The sequence below is a fragment of the Schistocerca americana genome, chromosome 8 (genome assembly GCF_021461395.2).
Source record: "Schistocerca americana isolate TAMUIC-IGC-003095 chromosome 8, iqSchAmer2.1, whole genome shotgun sequence".
Lineage (NCBI taxonomy): Eukaryota > Metazoa > Arthropoda > Insecta > Orthoptera > Acrididae > Schistocerca > Schistocerca americana.
In genome coordinates, this window is record NC_060126.1 from 288,456,928 (window position 1) to 288,475,832 (window position 18,905).

At 41.8% G+C, this 18,905-nt stretch overlaps 1 protein-coding gene across 1 annotated transcript in view; it reads right to left on the reverse strand.

The window, feature by feature from the left end:
* Positions 1-18,905, reverse strand: part of LOC124545219 (cuticle protein 10.9-like) — a 199,384-nt gene that overhangs the window by 135,639 nt on the left and 44,840 nt on the right. The window lies entirely within an intron of this gene.

Here is an 18,905-nt window from a genome sequence, read left to right on the forward strand (position 1 = left end):
TCACCCATGCTATTTAATATATACTCAGAATTCATATTTAGAGAAGTCCTGGAAGAAGTAGAAGAAGGAATTTTGATAAATGGAATAGGATCAAGCAGCATTCGATATGCAGATGGTACTGTTGTATTTGCTGACACTATTCAAGCGCTACAATTATTAATGGACGGAATTGTGTCAGCAGTCAGTATAGGATTGAAATAAACATCACAAAGAGAAAACATGGTCGCAAGTAAGAAAAATATTACAGAAATGAAATTAGTTGTTAACCAAAGAACTATACAATGGGTTAAACAATATACATACATTGGAACCTTAACAAATTAAAATTAAGATAACTAACAAGAAATTAAGATTCGCATTGGGAAAACAAGAAGTCTGTTTTAGAAAATCAATGCTGTCTTAAAAAACCGCAACCTAACTCTAAGAACAAAAATCAGACTTTTGCCCCGCTTTGTGTATTCAGTCCTCCCATATGGGGTGGAGACATGGATCTTAAATAAAAACACCGAGAAGAAACTGGAGGCCTTTGAATTGTGGCTTTATAGGCAGATCCTGAGAGTACCTGAGAATACAGAGAGTGACAGACGTAGAAGTTTTGAGAAAAACGAGCACACCTAAATTAATCAAGACAGTGAAATACCGAAAGTTGCAATATCTAGGGCGTATCATGCGTAATACAAATAGATACAATTTGCTTCAAAAAATACTTCAAGGGAAAATCAACAACGAAAGAGGTCCTGGGGAAAGACTAATATCTTGGTTTGACAATCTTCGATGCCGTTTCAGTATGTCTTCAAAAGAACTTTTCCGTGTTGCTACCAACAAGAGAAGAACGGCCGTCATGACCGCCCATCTCCAAAACGGATAGGCACCGAAAGAGAATTTCTCCTTAAGTCACCCTTTTAATGCTACATGCTAAAAATTACCTAAACATAGAGAAAACAAGGAAATGACATTTATACATACGCTACAACACAATGACCCAATTATCACTATAAGTTCATGTTCTCTTAATGTTTTAACCAATTGCACAAAGTTTCTAATATACTCTTGATGAGCAAGAACGCTATGATCAATGCTTAATAGCCTATTTGTGCGTCGTTGGAACGAAATACATCACTGATTATGCGATTCAGGGATCCAACAGTTTGTTGGTAAGTTTGTGGAGGTACGTGGTATTAGATGTCTACGCACAGGCCATATAATTCGCGTAAATAACGGGCTGCTGATCTTTTTTGCCGTAATGGCATCCAACAGCGATCCAGGTGGGCTCCACAGGATTTACATCAGGCGAATGTGGCCGTCGATGCATCAGCATGAGTTCACTATAATGCTCCTCAAACCACTGTTGTTCCGAGACAAGGACGATTACACTGTTGAAATATGACATCGCCGTCGGGGAAGACATCAAGCATGAAGGGCTGTAGGCGGTTCGCAGTTGTCAGCGCGTCTTCGATTATTACCACACGTTCCACGCAAGTGCAGGAGAATGTCTCCCATAGCATAATACTGCTTCCACCAGTCTGCGTCCTTCGGGCGATGCACGTTTCGAGCCGACTTTCATCTCGAACACTGCGCTTGTGAAAATGATTAGCGACCTAGTGTTGCAAAAATGTGATTTATCCGAAGAGACGGCAGGCCTCTACCGATCGACAGTCGGATTCCGGAGTTCTCGTGCCCGCAGAAATTGAAATTGGCGATGTCGTTGGGTCAACGCGTGAACACATAGGGGTGGTCTGCTGCGGAGTTCCATGTTCAACAATGTACGATGAACGGTGTGCTCCGAAACACTTGTGCAAGCACCAGCATTGTGCTCTTTCGGCAGAGATGACAAAGATCACCGTCTGTCCTACAGGGCAGGCAAGCCTCAGAATCAAATATTCTGTGAATAATGGACGTCCAATCGTTTTGCGCCTAGTGATGGCTTCCCTGTCCTACCTCTTTCCGTAGATGCTCACCACAGTAGCATGTGACAATTCATACAGCTTCGCAGTTTTCGAAATACACGTTCACAGAATCTGCCTAACAATAATCTGCACTTTGTCAGAGTCGCTTGTCTCAATGCATTTCTCCATTGGCAGGCCTTAACTTCGCTTGGGTGATCCCCGTCCGTGTCTGCTCCGTTTACATGCTTTTGTTGCCGCGTCACGTCCGCGCATCGCCTCCAGGCGGTATCCAACGTCGTGGTGGGCAGTGGTCATAATGTTTTGGATTTTCAGTTTTAGTTATAAAAATCAGTTCGTAAAGAAGGCGTTATTTTGACTTTTAATTTTTTTTCGTTTCAGAAGATGATTTGTTTTAACAGAAGAGAAAAACATTTTGATTCCAGTGCTATAACGAAGTGAAATTTTGTTTCACTCTAAGACAGCATTGTAAGCCCAAAAGAAGGAGGATCTTGTCTTGTCAGGATATATAACCAAACTCGAAGAAGTACTCCTTTCATTATTAACCTGTTTCTAGCGTCACACGCATAATACGTAGGCTGGAACTCAAATAATGGCAACACTGCTATGGAGACTCAATGCAATGGAATCTACTACTGTCGCTGATAGCACACGTTTTTGACATACCTACCTTACCTCCGAGGAAGTGGACTCGCCCGTCCCAGGTCACCGGTGTGTACGACTGCGATGGTGTTATCCTAACGCAAGTTCCTCCAAGGCAGACCGTCAATGCACAGTATTACTGTTCGTTTTTGGAGCATCACCTGCGACAAGCTTTGCGAAAGAAGCGGCGACACTTTCTGTGCAACCCACCACCCAACACTTTTCACGACAATGCACGGGTACATCCAGCGCAAGCTGTGGCTGCTCTGTTCGGTCGATGGGACTAGGAAGTACTGTACCGTCCACCATACTCCCCGGACTTGAGTCCTTGTGACTTTGATTTGATTCCGGAGATGAAAGAACCAGTTCGTGGCATTCACTTCTGAACTGTTTCAGAGATTCGACAGGCAGTAGACTCTCCATTCGCACCATCAACAGAACAGGCTCCGCTAACAGTATACTACGCCTTCCACATCGCTGGCAACGGGTTCTACAAACCGCTGGTGACTACTCTGAAGAACAGTAACAGGTGCAAACATGTACGTCTTTTGTAGCGGTTGTGAATAAATAGTTGCTACTATTGAATTTCTAGCCCTCTTAGAAATAAGAGATTCAAACAGAAGATTTCAAACAGGGTATAAAAATGTAGCTGTCGCTCGGAGGATCTGTGTTCAACTTCCGGCACCACCCAGGATTTCTCCTTGAACAGATGAAACTGTTAGCCTCGAGAAGCTGATTGGGGAACTACTTGAAGGAGAAGTAACAGCTCCAAAGCGATATGCTGCCCCACTGCCCCTCCACAGCGCATAAAACGACGCCCACCGGCCCGATTGGCGGAGGACGACACGGTGGGCGGTCTACATCAAGTTGTCCACTGAGCCTGATCGTGCAGCTACATACTCTTTATACAATTTATTCTTAGTGCTCGACAAGTGTTGGTATACTAACAGCGGTATTCGCAGGCACGTACTGCTGTGGAGCCCAGGGAGCAGCAAGAAAATGAGGTCATCTGGCGCGCTGGATTTGATGAACGAGGGGGCGGTCCGCTGTCAGGTAACACCTGCTCGCGCTGCTTAATGTCTCGCCCGCGGTTCTCAGACCGCCAGCAACAGGCCGAGCTTGTAAAATTAACTGTGCCGTTTTATTTCTCTTCTGGTTTCCGCTGTGTGGTTCTGCCCACCTCCCACACTTCAGTAATCGAAATCTTTTGTTTGCTCAAAGGCCTCCGAGCGCTCCATCCTACTTGTTGCTTTAATGTTATACAAATAGGGTTGTGTACAGCTGTGACCGAAAACGTACAATGTACCTCGCATGCTCCACAAACGAAAAGCTAAATAAACAACACTTCTGTAACGAATATCAAACTTCCTTTGTAGTAGTCTCGCATACAAGTTCGTATGTGGAGAATGTAATATTTCTATTGTCTACTGTCAAACCACAATTTATGAAAGATGCTTATATTTTATTAATAGGATTAAGTAGGAATAATTAATATTTGTCATGTTGGAAATAATTGTGGTAACAGGGAATGTCTGCACCAAAGTATTGTTGGCAGGACAGGCCGCACATTGATATAATTTTAAAAAGGGCGGGAGGGACCGCGTTGGATACATTTTAAGAAAAGAGCGGGAAAGACCGCGCATTGATACATTTTGTGATGGTAGCAGGGATTGTCTGCACCAGAAAGCATTGTTGGCGGAAGAGACCGCACTTTAGCGTTCGTAGGAAGTCAGTAGTAAACGATAAGTGAAGCGAGTCGGTAGCAGGTTTGAAGCGAGAGGTTGAGAGGAGCGGTGTGCCTGACAGCCACCAGCTATGATTTACAAGAGATTATAAACGGATGTACAGAGACATCAGCTAACTATTATCATAAGAGGAACTAATATTGTTGAATTATTTTTTTGAGGAACTCAAGACTACTGAAGGTATGTTTGCGCAATGCTAGTTGTAAGAGTATTGTAAAAAGCAAGTCCCATTTGAACGTTTGTAAAATCATTTCATTCAGAATATAATTAATTTTTACCAGCAATATTGCATTACTGATTATAATCCATCCCAAAAACCATCAACGTAAAACTGTGCAAAATTTTATTGTTGTCAAGAAAAAGTTTAACTATGAATTACATAACGTCAGTCAAATTAATTAAAGAATAACGTCAGCTTTGCTATTAATGCATAACGTCAGCTTTGGTAATAAATGCAGCCACTTATTATGACACCCCACCAGCAGCTAATAAAGTATAGTAAAACAGAGTAAGTATATTCATGTCACAGTTCGACGTAGCAGTCAGATCGCGATCCAGTAACAGTAAAAAAGGTAAGGAACAGTTTTGGGTTATTGCAGATAACGAGTGAGGGCCACGATGCCGACACATTCTATGTTTCGTCGAAATAATCAGAAAAACACTTTTAATAAGCAGCAATTAAATTTGTATGTGAAGACTGAGAAAGAGAATAAATTTCAAAGGAATATTTCATTTGTTATTATTAAGCAAGAGATAGAAATCCTAAGGGAAGGTTTCATAGGTTATTGCAGAAGGGAAAGTGGCGTAACAAAAGAGATATAGAGGAGACGGGAAGGTTTCAAAAATAATTGAATAACTGGTTATGAGCCGAAAATAAATTACTAACAATAAAAAGAAAAAACCACCCAACAATAACGAACGGGCTGTGTTGAAACCAGAAGAAATACTTTATTCTAAATCAGAAAAGATAAAAAAAATAGTCATCATAGACTTCATGACGTGTATTAAAAAGGGAACTTTAGGTTACGACGTTGATCAAAATGCAAATTCAAATTTGAAAGCTATCTGTACGCCATCTGAAGAAAAAAGAAGGTACAGAGGAAAAAAGTGCTACAGTGGAATCATAGAATGTGTCAAACTGCTGGATTCATAGACTCTCTCTTCCAAAAACAAATTCTACATTTATTGCCTTCTAACTTGAGTTAAACTGTATTCTTCGTCTCTTAATTGTAATTTATATACAAATATGTAATAAATAAATACTAACGAAAATAAAATTTTCTGTTTTCATTAAAACTGTCAGTAATTCCTTGAAAAATAAATTACTTGCAGCGCGGGGTATCCGCGTGGTCTTTGGCGCCTTGCCATGGTTCGTGCGGCTCACCCCCGTCGGAGATTCGAGTCCCCCCCTCGGGTATGTGTGTGTGTGTGTGTGTGTGTTGTCCTTAGCGTAAGTTAGTTTAAGCTAGGTTAAGTAGTGTGTAAGCCTAGGGACCGATGACCCTCAGCAGTTTGGTCCCATAGGAGCTTACCACAAATTTCCAAATTACTATGGCTTATTGCGAACAAGCAGTAAATGGAAGATCTTAACAGGAAGACAATCCTCATAATTAAAAATGGTATAGCATTCTATTACAGTAACAATGGAACATGAAAACCTGTCCCGCGGAAGAAACAGTGATACATGAATGAAGAGTTATTCACAAATTATTGTACAGGTTTTGTATCTTACATCATCGTTAATCTCTGAGTGATTTTCTTTATAGAAACGTTATGTGACAGCCTCCTCTAGCTACAAGGAATCCTGAAAGCCTGTTAAAAGACGATCATACTTGTGTCGGACATCAGCTCGGGGAATACGGCACGTGAAACGTCAACGTATGATGTCAGCTATGGATATCTGACGCTACGACGTACCATCATCTCCAAACCTGCTCAATGAAGTTTGGTGATGGTACAGACTGGGAGAGTAGAAGATGATCATTAAACATTATCCCTGACAGTGCGTTGGGAACTTTGCATGGGAAACATCCTTGTGAAAGACCAGAACACCATGGGGATGAGCAGGTTGATGCTCAGGGAATTTTCTGCTCAGAATTCCGTCAAGAAACAACAGAAATCTACGGTGAGTCAATAACAGGACTCACCACAACAAAATGTACAGATTTTGCCCTGAACATCGCTGGCTGACACAGTCCGAGAGCGATCGCTGTGCTGAAAGTTGTCGCACTGAGCTGCAGATGTGCAGACTTGTCGGGGGTGCGCCGAAAGAAACTCGGCTTGCGGAAAACTGCCGCTTCCAAGCTGCCGTAGGCAACAACGTGATGGTGACAGAGGTCCCGGAGGCTACCGCGATCTTTAACAGCGCACACACGTGTTGTAGCGGACCGGAACACTCACTAGTTCACTGCTGAGAACAACAACTTATAAACAGCCACATTATAGTGATCTATTTCTTCCCTGTGGCATACAGAAACCGTAGGCCAATTCGTGTTTCTTTGTTCACTGTATGACACACAGCACAAACATCAACACCCACGCAAGAACACTGACATCTGATCTCTCAAGCATAAAAGGGGATCGCATAGGGGCGAAAGGAGAAGATTTTAAAATGTAGCAAATGAAGCAGGCAGAAGGGTATGAACACTAGATCTAAAAATGAGACTGACAGAAAGTGTAAAATGGAGAAGTTAGAATTTCTGGAGGACAAATGGAAGGCTTTAGAAGCATGTATGACTCAGGCCAGGTTGATACCATCTACAGGAAAAAGAAAGAGACATTTGGAGAAAAAGAGATGAAGCTGTATTAATATTATGAGCAGATATACAAGCCAATACCAAACAAAAACCAGAAGGCTGAACGGTAGAAAAAATATACACAAGGGCTATGCAAGGTAAATGAAATTAAAGACACTGTTACAGAAGGGGAAAAGGAATTTGATGATGATTAGATGGGGAATGCGATACTGAGAGCAGAATGTGACAAAGCGCTAAAACATCTAACACGAAACAATCCCTCTGGAGACGACATCCCTCAGAATTACTGAGATCCTTGGGAGCGGGTGGCCGTGTCTATTACACCTGCTGTGAAAAAACATGATACTCGAAATACCCTCAGAAACACAGAAGGATATAGTAAGACAGGTGCTAAAAGTATCGACCTATTGTGTTTATACGTCATGGCTTCTATATTCTGACAAGAGTTCTCTATAGAAGATTGGAAATTCTGGTAGAAGACGATCTCGGGGAAGTTCGAACTGTGTTCCAGATCAGTGTAGGAACATGTGAGACATTACTGACACATCGTGTTATTTCAGAAGATAGGCTCTAGAAACACAAACCTACGTTTATAGAGTTTGTAAATTTAGAGAAAGCTTCTGACAATGTTGATGGGAATCCACTCTCTGAAATTCTAAAAGTGACAGGGATAAAATACAGGAAGTGAAAGGTTACTTACGAGTTTTGCAGAAACCAGACTGTTACTATAAAGAGTCGAAGAACATAAACGGCAAGCAGCAGTTCACAATGGCGTGAGACACGATTGCACCCTATCTTGTTCAATTTATGCACTGCGCAAATAATAAAGGAAATCAAGGAGAAATTTGGAAAGGGGCTTAACGTTCATGGAGTATAAATAAAAACTTTGAGGTTGCCGGTGACATTGTAATTTTCTCAGAGACAGCAAAAGACTTAGAAGAGCTGTCGAATGAAACGCATAGTCTTGGAAAGAAGTTGTAAGAAGAACATCAACAAAGTGGCTCTAAATCAGGCTTCGCCGAGAGAATCAAATTAGGGAAGGAGCACTTTATCTGATGTTTTGGAAGCAAAGCGGGTACGCACGTGACAGCGTGCGCTACCTTAGTATGTTCCAAGACGCCGCGTTTAAAAACGGGATTCTTCCGGGTCTCATACCTCGACTTCTATTGGCGATGTTAAGGTGAGGTCAAGTGTTTCGGATAGCCCTTGAGATAGGGACCATTTGTATACATAACAGAAGAGTCGTCTTAGGGTCACTATCCTAAAGTTTAGGGTCAAAGTATGATTATTAAACACTTCGTCTTGCATAGGGAAAGAGAACAAATCGGTTGGCTCTTTTTGCATCTGATGTCGTCTACGGTGGACCTTAAAGTGCTTACGGAGGCAACATTAATTCCTGGGTGTTTCCACAGAAAAAAAGAATATTTTGAATTTTTTTTTGTAATGACACCAAGCTACGGATTCCAAGCCGACTACGCACAGCAATGCTGAAACTTGTACGATATGTTCGTACGAGCCCAGTGTCGAACAGCCTTAAGAATTTTCTTGAGATTTTTTTTCCGTTTCAGAGCTATCCTAATCGCAAAACCGGCACGTAAAATTCGGCGTGAGGCAAAAACGTAGCATATAAAACGAAGTAGGACGGAGAAGAATGCTGTAAAGTGTATCCATTTTGACCGGAAGGGTTCTGAGAACGCTATGTTGCAGTACTGAAACACATGCAAAATTCTCGTGCACGTAAAATCCGGTCTGAGGTGTGAAATTAGTTTTGCGTTATTTCAGTTGCAAATAAGTAAACCATCAAAATTTCTCTGACCCACAAGGTTCTTTCATATGAGGCAAGGAAAAGATGGGAACCAGTGGAAAAATGAAAATGCTCCTAACGGAACACAAAAAGCGAATATGCTCCCTTTTAAAAGACTGACTGAAAAGCAGGATACCAGATGCCTCATTCTACCTTCTTCGGACCGTTTAAAAACTTTTCCAAAAATTGTGACATGAGAACAAATTCGCGCCATTTTATGCTGAGAGAAAAGGAGGCATTGGGAGTGGGAAAGAGACCGAAAAATAAGAAATACTGGACGATAGTAGACAATGGTCATGGTACAGAAAGGGCGAAGAGGCCAATGACAATATGAGGAAAAGAGAGGGACACGCTGGGAGTGGAATACAGTTGACAGTGACAGAACAGTGCTAAGAAAATATTGAAGGAGACAGTGCCAGTGGAAGATGAATAAAGAGAAGGAGAAAGTGGAAGGAGGTGACAGCTAGCGATAACGAGAGACAATGACAACGAGGAAGAAAGAAATAGTGAGAGTGAGAAGAGACAGGAGCAGTGGGAAAGAATGAAATAATAAAAGAGAGCAAGATGGAGACAGTGACAATGAGAGGAAGCAGTAGACAGTGGTAGTAGTAGTAGTAGTAGTAGTAGTACAGAACGAAGGAAACTGCGGCTGTGAGACAAGAGACAGTGACCGTTAGCGACACAGAGAAAGACAATGTGTTCGTCTGACCGAGTGACTGAGGACGGGCAAATGGAAGTGGAAGGGTACGAGCGACTTACACCGATGGACTAGTGGCTGTTAGTGATTTACAGTTAAGGAACCCTGTGGGAGTTGCATTTTAAAAAACAGCGAGTATGCTCGTATGCCAAAATGTTTGGGAAAATTTTGGAAGGTGCTGAGGAAGGCAGGATGAGGTAACTGGTACTCCATTTTTGAGTCACGGTGTTTTGAACAGGAGCATATTCGCCTTTTTGTGCTCCGATACGAGCACTTTTCCTGGATATATAGAAGAATGCTGAAGATCAGAAGGGCAAGTGAAATCACTAACAAGGAGATAACGATTTTTGATACAACCTGACAAAAAAACAGGGATCGGTTGAAGAGACACAGCCTGATGTATCACAAATCGTAGATTTGGTAATGGAGTGAAGAAGCATGCGTAAAAATAGAGAAGGCAGACCAAGGCTCGAATACGGTATCGATGTAAGTTGCAGAGATGAAGAGGCTTGCACAACATAAACAAGGGAAGAGATCTGCATGAAACCAGTGTTCTGAATGAAGACCTTCACAGGAATAACTTCAGTACAGTATACTCGCCCCCTAAAACCGCTCACACCCATCAATTACACTGGACGGACTGATCGATAGTCAGGAGAAACAATAACAGTCTGATGCTGCTTGGTACCCGTTGGTATGTGCTACAGCGGGGTACGATTGCTCTGAAAGTTACTGGAGGCGACGTAACCCTACCCACTAAATGGCACCGATTAGGGCAAGAGGTGGAAGCAGTCTCATGGACTGTTGATATGTTTTTCATCGTCTGACAGTAGCACGACACAAAAAGCTAATGTCCTGACGATGTCCTGACGATATGCATATATTTGTCGCCTACAACACTTCACTGGCGGTTTACGTATTCACTGAACAATGCAACTCTTCATTGTTTGAGCTGTCAGATCACCTTACCTCCATAAAACTGACCAAGCGGTATGCAGTTCACATTCCTTTCCGGCCATCCAGATTTAGATTTTCCGTGATTTCCCTAAATTGTTTAAGGCTAACACCTTGATCGTGAGTAAGTAACCGCTTTTAGCTTTGTTTACGCCTTCGGTATTAAGTCTGGAGATAATTAAGAGCCGAATGGACGTTTGTGTAATAGTGAGTCCTGACAAAGACTACTGAAGAGCCGCGAGGGCCAGGACGGCTGTACGGCTGCATCTGATTATTGTCAGCACCACCGACAGGAGACGTATAGGGTAATTTAACATAGAACCTTCGGATGTTGAGGAAGATTCTACAATCCATCTGAAGTCTCAACCAGCCTGGAAAACGGCCACGAGACTGTTAGCCAGCGCTTACAGTCTTTCACCTGGTGCAAAATGAATCGAATGAGGCATGGAACAGAGAGAACAGCTACTACTCTCTACAATTTGGGGCAGCGAGACTCTCCAAGCAGTGATCGCAAAAGGATGGCGCAGATGGTGGCACACATCGTTCAGGACAACCCGAAATGTGTCTTTCCTCTGGTGCATGTGACAAAACAAGTCCGCTATAAAGCCAATAAATGGTTGGGGAAGCTTGGCAGTCATTTTTCTCTCTGTTTCTTTATCTACACTGGTGTCCAAAATTGAGGCAACAAACGGAAATTTTGCAAGGCTGCGTTTATTCTGCCACAAAACAGTATAAATAGGTGATAATAAACTAAAAACAATGTAAAAAATACAGAACGTAAACAACTGCAACATGTATAACGGAAAAAATTGTCTTCGTTTTTTCAAACGTAACGGATTTCCATACAGTTCGTTAATGTGCTCAGTGTGCGTTTGACCACCTATGGCGGCGATATAGGCCTGGCAACGATAGGGTCTGCTATGAATGATGTCATCAGTCTCATGTTGAAGCAATAACGTCCATTCTTCCCGCAGAGCTACTCGCAAGTCTTGGAGAGTGGTGGGTGAATGGTGACATGGTGCAACCCAAATGTGCTCTATTGGGTTCAAATTGGGAGAGCGAGAAGGTCACGCCATGCGTGCAATATCTTCCGTTTCCACGACAGCATCAACCACCTGTGCTCAATGAGATCGAGCATTGTCGTCTGTGAATACGAAGTCTTGGCCCAAACCACGTCGCAGTAACAGCACATGAGGCCCAAGATATCGTCACGATACCTAAACCTTGCCGATTCACCCGTACAGTTTCATGGCGATGTGTTCGAGTAGTCAGCACAATCTCAGCCCACACCATTAGGGATCCTCCTCGATATCTATTCTTTATACAACGTTTGGGTTCCGAAATCGTGTTCCTCGAGATGCGAATCCGTCGGGAATCACTCTCCAGACCAAACTGGGACTCACCTGTGAAGATAACATGGGCCCACTGTTCGACCGTTCAGATCGTACGTGAACGACTCAACTTAAGACGTTCTCTTCTCTGAAGAGGGGTCAGAGGTACACATACAGCACGTATCCGGCAATAAAGTCCACTCTGCCGAAACCTTCTGTACACCTTTTACATGGACGGCTGCGCCCAGGTCCTCGGAATAACGTTTCGGCCTTTATAAACTGTCGGCTGGTCCCGGTGGAGGTTCGAGTCCTCCATCGGGCATGGGTGTGAGTGTTTGTCATTAGGATAATTTAGGTTAAGTAGTGTCTAAGCTTAGGGACTGATGACCTTAGCATTAAGTCCCATAAGATTTCACACATACACAAACTGTCACCACATCCGAGAAACAACAGAACGATTCACATTAAGCTGTCGGCCCACATCAATTTGCTACAGTCCTGCTTCCATTCTTCATATGGCAATCCATCGCAGAGATACAGGTAGACGTCTTCTCTGTGTCATACTTCACCGTCTGTCACTGTGAACACAGCGATTGTGGATGTGGGACTAACGGCAAACATTACTCCATGTGAGAGGTGCCATGACGTCATCGTTGGTGTTGTTGTCCGTTGACAGGAATGCCATCTTCAGTGCAGTACGGGATCCCACGGTACTCTATTGACAATTCGTATGATTATATCGTGAATTAGACACAGGACGGGGAAAGAGCGGTTGGTTGATTTAATTTTTTACACCAGTGTAGTTGTATATAATTTTTTGTTTGTACACTGAATATAATGGAAAATGTTATACCACAAAGCAGCAGTTCGAAATTTAGCAAACTTTGTACAAGGTGATTAATCGTTCTCACAACCGCTTATGCAGTCTGCGGCACTGCCAGCGATACCAGCTGGACGCAAGGTCCGCAGTGAATGTAGTACGGTTTGTCGCATAAGTTATTTCTAACATTCTTGATGGAAGACACTTAAAACGAAAAGTAAATTACTCACATCTGTTAAGCAAGGAGATACTGTGACTGCCTCCCTACATTGTTCAAGCATTTCTGCCACCTGCTTAGGATATTGCTCTTTACATCCTTCAGACCCCTCTGAGAAATGGCAGCAGTTTCTTCTAAATGTTCATCTACAGTGCGTGGACTTGACTTGTACACCCCTTTAATGCCCCTTATTGATGAAGCTGGAGAACGAGGAAACCATTTTATGTTAATGGTAACTCTTATCTTGAAAACCGTCAGGACATTCCTGTAATGAGGAGATGGCTGTATGTGTCGTCACTGTATTCTGATGAAAGATTGCAAAAGCACGTTCTCTCTCAAACAAGTGACCAAAAAATAACGCAAAATATTTTCCACATATCTCTCACTATTAATTATTTGCTGGAAAAAGTAGGATCTATTATTCTCTTACCAACAATACCACACGTCACTCGTATTTTCCATCATGCAGTGGTGCCTCGTGTATTACGTTAGGCTTTTCAGAACTCCATACTTTTGTGAATTAACGTATCCAGTTAGGCGACGGTCTCTTACTCCGTTATACATCCTACTCAAAATCCATTCACAGAGCCGGTATCTCTTTGCAGGGTAACCCGGTTTAAGTTCTTGCCCTGCAGTTATTTTATAGTACTGTAATTTTAGTACTTTTGTAGCAGATGAGGAAAAGATTGAATAATCAGCTAACGGATAAAGTTATACGAGTTGGGACGTGGAATGTCAGAAGCTTGAATGTGGTAGGAAAGCAACAAAATCTGAAAAGGGAACAGGGCTCCGCCTAAATACAGTACGGGTCAGTGAAGTGAAATGGAAAGAAGACAAGGATTTCTGGTCAGATGGGTATAGGGTAATATCAACAGCAGCAGAAAATATTATAATTGGAGTAGAATTAGTTATGAATAGGAAGGGAGGGAAGAGAGTGTGTTACGCTGAACTGTTCAGTGATAGGGCTTTTCTTATCAGAATCGAAAGCAAACCAACACCGACAATCATAGTTCAGGTATACATGTCGACGTCGCAAGCCAAAGATGAAGAGATAGAGAAAGTATATGAGGGTATTGAAAGGATAATACAATACGCAAAGGGAGATGAAAATGTAATAAGCATGGGGGACTGGAACTCAGTTGGAGGGGAAGAAGTAGGAGTAAAGTTTACAGGAGTATATGGGCTTGGGACAAGAAATGAGAGAGGATAAAGACAAAATAATGAGTTCTGTAATAAATTTCAGCTATTAATAGCGAATACTCTGTTCAATAATTACAAGAGGAGGAGGTATACTTGGAAAAGGCTGGGTGTACGGGAAGATTTCACTTAGATTACATGATGGTCAGACAGAGTTTCCGAAATCAGATACCAGATTGTAAGGCGTACCCAGGAGCAGAGACAGACTCAGATCACAACCTGGTAGTGATGAAGACAAGGCTGAGGTTTAAGAGGTTAGACAGGAAGAATCAATACGCAAAGAAGTGAGTTACGGAAGTGCTACGGAATGACGAGATACGGTTGATTTTCTCTATGGATGTAGATACAACAATAAGGAACAGTCCAGCAGGCAGTACAGCCGAAGAGGAATGGAGATCTCTAAAACGGGCAATCGCAGAAGCTGGAAAGAAAAACATAGGTACACAGAACATAACTGCAAAGAAACCATGGATAACAGAAGAAATACTTCAGTTGATCGATGAAAGAAAAAAGTACAAAAATGTTCGGGGAAATTCAGGAATACAGAAATACAAGTTTCTATTCTGCTGAATGGAATGAAGAGTCTAATGAGTACAGAATATGGTCTGACAGCAAATCGAAGAAAGACGAAAGTACCGAGAAGTAACAGAAATGAGAACGGCGAGAAACTTAACATCAGGACTTATGGTCAGGAACTAGATGAAGTTAAGACATTTTGCTACCTAGGCAGCAAAATAATCAATGACGGACGGGAAAAGGAGGACATCAAAGACAGACTAGCACTGGCAAAAAGGGCATACCTGGCCAAGAGAAGTCTGCTATTATCAAATACCGGCCTTAATTTGAGGAATAAATTTCTGAGAATGTACATTTGGAGTACAGCATTGTATGATAGTGAAGCATGGACTGTGGGAAAACCGGAACAGAAGAGGATCGAAGCATTTGAGATGTGGTGCTACAGATGAATGTTGAAAATTAGGGCCGGCCGGGGTGGTCGAGCGGTTCTGGGCGCTACAGTCTGGAACCGCGCGATCGCTACGGTCGCAGGTTCGAATCCTGCCTCGGGCATGGATGTGTGTGATGTCCATAGGTTAATTAGGTTTAATTAGTTCTAAGTTCTAGGGGACTGATTACCTTGGAAGTTAAGTCCCATAGTGCTCAGAGCCATTCGAACCATTTGAAAATTAGGACTGATAAGGTAAGAAATGAGGAGGTTCTGCGCAGAATCGGAGGTGAAATGGATATGTTGAAAACACTGACAAGGAGAAGGGACAGGATGATAGGATATCTGTTAAGACATCAAGGAACTGTAGAGGGCAAAAGTTGTAGAGGAAGGCAGAGCTTGGAACACATCAAGCAAATGGTTAGGTCGTAGGCTGCAAGTGCTATTCTGAGATGAAGAGGTTGGCACAAGGGAAAAAAACGTGACGGACCGCATCAAACTAGTCAGCAGACAGATGACAAAAAAAAAGAAAAAAAACTAATAGATGCTTCACGCAGTCAAAGGGAAAGACTGGACGTGATGAAAGCTCAAAAAGTAGTAAGACTCCACACAGTGAAAGTAAAATTATGTTCTACTACATTTTCAAAAGGACTATTTCAAGTATTTACCGCAAATTACGAAAAGAATATAATATGAAATAAAAATACAGGCACTCGATATTGCCGTTTTCATATCTACGCATCGATATATCGTGGAAAAGCTTTTGCGGTTATTTGTTTATATGTCACTGTTATATGTCGATATTCTCTTTCCGATTTATCAATATATTCATCTAGTTACATGTTGTCTACAGTACCAGCTTACAGGGCCAACTGCAAGTGAAGTGGAATTCGAGTTATGTTTGGAGATTAAACTTTGCATTGACGTGGAAGCGTTATGCTTGCTGGCTCAGTTAGTTCTCCAGCTGCTGAATGTGATGTCTGTTGTGTCAAACGGTCAGCAGGCGCAACAAGCACGGTCCAAGTCATTTGGATTTCGCCGTGTTGCTTGTGGATTTTCATCGCAGTAAAAGAATGAAGAAGTCTTACAGTTTGACACGCAAACACTGGACAAATTTTTGTATTAACGTTCGCCACCAATTAATCTTGTTTAATAGTCTGACGGCGTTGAGATGACTGTTTTCTAGTCTATATTGTTAGTGGTACATTGTGTGCTCACTCGGTTCCAGACTTTTCAGTACTTTGTTTTGGGGGGTGCTATTAAGTTTTGTGTGCAGTGTTTTTAAGAAATTATGTATGAACAGGTGCCTTTAATTTTGCTAAATATGTGTTTAAAAACTGTTTTAAGGCAATTATATTTTTATAGCTCTGCTCTCGAATAAGATCAGTGATCCGTTTTCTTTAGAGAAGGTTTGGCTAAACAGCTATTCATGTCAGGCAAGATGCTTTTGAAATTACATTGTTGGAAAATGTTTCGATCTTTAATGCCTGATATTTTGTCCAAGTATTGTCCATTTAAGTTAAGAGTAGACTTTTATTCAATGGGGCTCCTAAATTAAGATATGTTTAGCACAATTGTTTGGTTTTCAGACCACATTATCGAAGAAAGAGTTCCTCTCTTTTTAGACTGTAGAGGATTTTCTTGTTCATTTCACTTTAAGACGTGTGTATAACTGTTTCTCATGTGTGTTTTAGATCAGTGAAGAATGTGATCCTCACGCTATCATAATTAATCTGTTTGAGACAGGAACATTTTGGAAAGCTATACCCAGCGGTTATTTTTGAAACTGTTGTGAAATGCTGTACTCCACAAAAGGATTGTATGTAATGTAATGTATACACTGTGTATGTTTTAAAGAAATGTTATGGTTCTTGTTGGTGGCCTTTAAAGTTTTTTTCGAATTAGTAGAGTTATTGATAAAATAAAATTATGAAAAAATTGTACTTTCTTTCCTCGTAGGTGCGTTTTGTGCAGAAGCATTGGGACGCCTTGATTAGGAAAAGGGGAAACGATTGGTTGAGTGACAGATACATTACATAAAACAGATTTTTCACAGCTCAGCAAATACAATTGTGTGTTCAATGGAATAATTGCTTTTCATCATCAAACATCTCATAAGAAAAAAATTGCTGTGTTGCAATATGATATCTATTCAAAACCTGCAGTAGCTTAAGATTATTAAACTGCTCATCAAACAATTATTGACCCAACAGCAAAACAGTTAACGGAATTAAAAATCGATTGATCTCAATGAACAGATATTCACAAGAGCATCAAGTAAGACGTTGGAATTGAAGTTCCACTACAAACAACAGAATTTGAGGAGTCCCAGTCTTTGGGTAACGTCACTGTGGTGCTGGAAATTCTACTAAGGCTGGAATTTTAAGATGAAAATTCCACCATAAAAGTAGGTAATGGTACAACAAAATATATTTTTAACCATCGGTATCTTGCACCGCTGATGCCATTGCTACGCTCAGTGAAAGTGAAGAAGAATTACAAGATCTGATGAACGGAATGAGTAGTCTAATAAGTATTATTTTATTTATTTAGCGTATGACATGTAAGTACATTTCAGTATTGGATCACGTTATTCTACATTACATAATATTACATGTAATGACAAACAAACATCTAGTCTTTGTATATATTAAATGGATTTTTGGGATGCCACGGGGAATTCTTCAAAGTCCCCGCTGAAAGCTCTAGCACTGCATTCTTCTCAGATGTGCTGAATGGTCTGCTTAGGTTCGCCGAAGTCGTATGCTGGGGAAGATAGCAGTCCCCATTTGAAGAGTGAGTCAGCACATCTTCCATGCCCAGTTCTAGGTCCGTTCAGAGTTGACCAGATCTTGCGGGGCAGATCAAACCCAGGATCTGCCTCAGTAGTACAAGGCTTTAGGTGGTAAGTTGTTGGGGCGTTTTGGAGCCATTCTATTCTCAAAGAGTTGATGTCGGCCCCAGTGAGGCTGTCAAGAGCAAGAGGAGGATGACTTGAACGAAGCCTCTTGATAGGTCAGGTATATCGATGTGTACCGGTAGTTCAGGGTTTGCTTCGATCTTGTTGTACTCCCTGACCATCCCTGCTTCTCGTAGTATTTTTTGGAGTGGTATATAACGCAGGACAGGTAGCCATATGTTAGATGTAGACCTAAAGGTTCCTGAAATAATGCAAGTTCGACATCGATTTTGTTCACATGACTACTGTTTAGCCATAGTGGTGCACAGTACTCCGTCGCAGAGTATACCAGGCTCAGCATAGACGTCCTCAGAGTTGTTGCCGTTGATTACCAGGTGGTTCCGCAGAGTTTATGGTTAAGGTTGTTTCTTGTTCTCACCTTGGCAGCTGCTTTGTAAGGTGTGATTTAAATGACAAGGTTCTGTCTAACGTGACTCCTAGGTACTTTGGCTCCTTATTGTGGTTGAGGCGCGTGTCGTCAAGATATACTTCCAGAGCACTGTCGGCTTCTCTGTTATCGAGGTGGAAGCAAGTTACTTCTGTCTTCGTGGCGTTAGGCCTAAGCCTCCATTTACGGAAGTATGCTACCAGGGCAGACAGATCGGATGACAGGGTTTCTTCCATTGTATCAAAATCGGTGTGCCTTGTTGCAATAGCACAGTCATCAACGTAGCCAAATTTCCTAGAAGCTGTTTCTGGCATGTCAGCAATGTATAGGCTGAAAAGCAATGGGGATGAACCGAGCCTTGAGGTAAACCATTTTGAAGGAATTTCTGGCTACTGACTTTGTTTCCCATGAGGAACTGGAATCCTCTGTTACCAATCATGTTACCAATAAGCTTTGTCACTTTTTGACAGTGAATTGTTTTCATCAGTTAATAGAGTAGGTCTTGTCTCTAATAAGTAGAGAATATGGGCTGAGAGTTAATCGAAGAG